The sequence below is a fragment of the Battus philenor genome, unplaced genomic scaffold, assembly GCF_028537555.1.
Source record: "Battus philenor isolate CCGP_79_NKW_IND1 unplaced genomic scaffold, ilBatPhil1.0.hap1 SCAF_36, whole genome shotgun sequence".
NCBI lineage: Eukaryota > Metazoa > Arthropoda > Insecta > Lepidoptera > Papilionidae > Battus > Battus philenor.
The window spans coordinates 405,001-407,500 of NW_027181700.1; the positions used below are offsets into that span (position 1 = coordinate 405,001).

At 51.5% G+C, this 2,500-nt stretch overlaps 2 non-coding genes across 2 annotated transcripts in view; both read left to right on the forward strand.

The window, feature by feature from the left end:
- The window catches only part of LOC137927690 (small subunit ribosomal RNA), a 1,904-nt gene extending 380 nt beyond the window's left edge, over positions 1-1,524 (forward strand). The window contains exon 1 of the ribosomal RNA XR_011107835.1: positions 1-1,524. This exon is cut by the window's left edge and continues 380 nt beyond it. This is a non-coding gene — a ribosomal RNA (small subunit ribosomal RNA).
- An 816-nt stretch (positions 1,525-2,340) lies between these two features.
- On the forward strand, positions 2,341-2,497 carry LOC137927790 (5.8S ribosomal RNA). The gene has a single exon (XR_011107923.1). It is a non-coding gene; the product is annotated as a 5.8S ribosomal RNA (ribosomal RNA).
- The last annotated feature ends 3 nt before the right edge of the window (positions 2,498-2,500 follow it).

The window sequence follows — 2,500 nt, forward strand, 5'->3', positions numbered from 1 at the left end:
AACGGGGAATCAGGGTTCGATTCCGGAGAGGGAGCCTGAGAAACGGCTACCACATCCAAGGAAGGCAGCAGGCGCGCAAATTACCCACTCCCGGCACGGGGAGGTAGTGACGAAAAATAACGATACGGGACTCTTACGAGGCCTCGTAATCGGAATGAGTACACTTTAAATATTTTAACGAGGAACAATTGGAGGGCAAGTCTGGTGCCAGCAGCCGCGGTAACTCCAGCTCCAATAGCGTATACTAAAATTGTTGCGGTTAAAAAGCTCGTAGTTGCATTTGTGCGCCGCGCTGTCGGTGCACCGCATCCGCGGTGATACTGACACGTCTGCGGAGCATATCGTCGGTGAGCCGTCGGTAAAACGGCGGTTCAATATCAAAATCCTATCGCGGTGCTCTTCGGTGAGTGTCGAGATGGGCCGACAATTTTACTTTGAACAAATTAGAGTGCTCAAAGCGGGCTCAAAATGCTGCTTGAATATTTCGTGCATGGAATAATAGAATATGATCTCGGTTCTATTTTGTTGGTTTTCAGAACTCCGAGGTAATGATTAATAGGGATAACTGGGGGCATTCGTATTGCGACGTTAGAGGTGAAATTCTTGGATCGTCGCAAGACGAACATCAGCGAAAGCATTTGCCAAAGGTGTTTTCATCAATCAAGAACGAAAGTTAGAGGTTCGAAGGCGATTAGATACCGCCCTAGTTCTAACCGTAAATATGTCATCTAGCGATCCGCCGACGTTACTACGATGGCTCGGCGGGCAGCTTCCGGGAAACCAAAGATTTTGGACTCCGGGGGGAGTATGGTTGCAAAGCTGAAACTTAAAGGAATTGACGGAAGGGCACCACCAGGAGTGGAGCCTGCGGCTTAATTTGACTCAACACGGGAAATCTCACCAGGCCCGGACACCGGAAGGATTGACAGATTAACAGCTCTTTCTTGATTCGGTGGGTGGTGGTGCATGGCCGTTCTTAGTTGGTGGAGCGATTTGTCTGGTTAATTCCGGTAACGAACGAGACTCTAGCCTGCTAAATAGGCGTCGTCATTTAGGTGTGCGCCGCTCCGGTGGCGCAACTCACTGGCGACGTATTAAAATTCTTCTTAGAGGGACCGGCGGCTTCGAGCCGCACGAGATTGAGCAATAACAGGTCTGTGATGCCCTTAGATGTCCTGGGCCGCACGCGCGCTACACTGAAGGAATCAGCATGTTCTCCCTGGCCTAGAGGCCCGGGCAACCCGTTGAAACTCCTTCGTGCTGGGGATTGGGGTTTGCAATTATCCCCCATAAACGAGGAATTCCTAGTAAGCGCGAGTCATAAGCTCGCGTTGATTACGTCCCTGCCCTTTGTACACACCGCCCGTCGCTACTACCGATTGAATGATTTAGTGAGGTCTTCGGACCGACACGCGGTGGCTTCACGGCCGTCGGCGTTGCTGGGAAGTTGACCAAACTTGATCATTTAGAGGAAGTAAAAGTCGTAACAAGGTTTCCGTAGGGGAACCTGCGGAAGGATCATTAACGTGTGTGTATGTGTGCGAGACGCGTGATATGTTCACGAACGTTGTTGCGCCGCTGTTGCTGTTGCTGTTGTTGCTGTTGCGACGACGACGACGACGACGACGACGACGACTTCGTACATACCGTGTTTACACATATATATATGTAATACATCCATAATGATATATATATACGACATATATACATATATATGTACGTACGCGCGCGCGCTGCTGTTCGTATCTAATGCGGACGAGCGCGCGCGCGTGTGCGTGCGTGTGTGTGTGCGTGTTTGTATATATGTATAAAAAATAAAATGTGAAATAATTGTCTCTAGCGTCTATTACGCCTAACGGCGCAGCGGCGACGGCGCCGTGGCGGTGGCCGGTGGCGGTGGTGGCATTCGTCGAAAGTGCTACCGCCGCCGCTGCCTCCGCCGCCGTCGAAGCGGCCGGGTGGCGGAAAAACGCCGAGAGACGAGCGCCGACCGGGGCATACCAAACGGAGCGTTCGAAGCGGTGAAAATCCCCACTGCCTAGCTCAGGCCCTTTATTGTCGGTTGGCGCTATACAAAACGAAATTTAAGCGGTTAGAAAGATGACAATGTCGTGCGTCACGCCAGCTCGTTGGGGGGTGCGCGGGTCGTCGTCGTTCATCATTCTAAAGGATTCGCGTCGGGGCGTTAAGCTTTTTCGGTGCCGTTTCTTTATGAACGCCTCGGCGCACATGAATTCGACCAACTTTCGACGTTAATACATAAAAACGGACAATCAAGTGGCCGACGGCGAGAGCCGTAGGCCGCTACCGTAAGTAATAACAACATTAAGAAAAAACCATTACCCTGGACGGTGGATCACTTGGCTCGCGGGTCGATGAAGAACGCAGTTAACTGCGCGTCATAGTGTGAACTGCAGGACACATTTGAACATCGACATTTCGAACGCACATTGCGGTCCGTGGAGAAATATCCAGGACCACTCCTGTCTGAGGGCCGGCT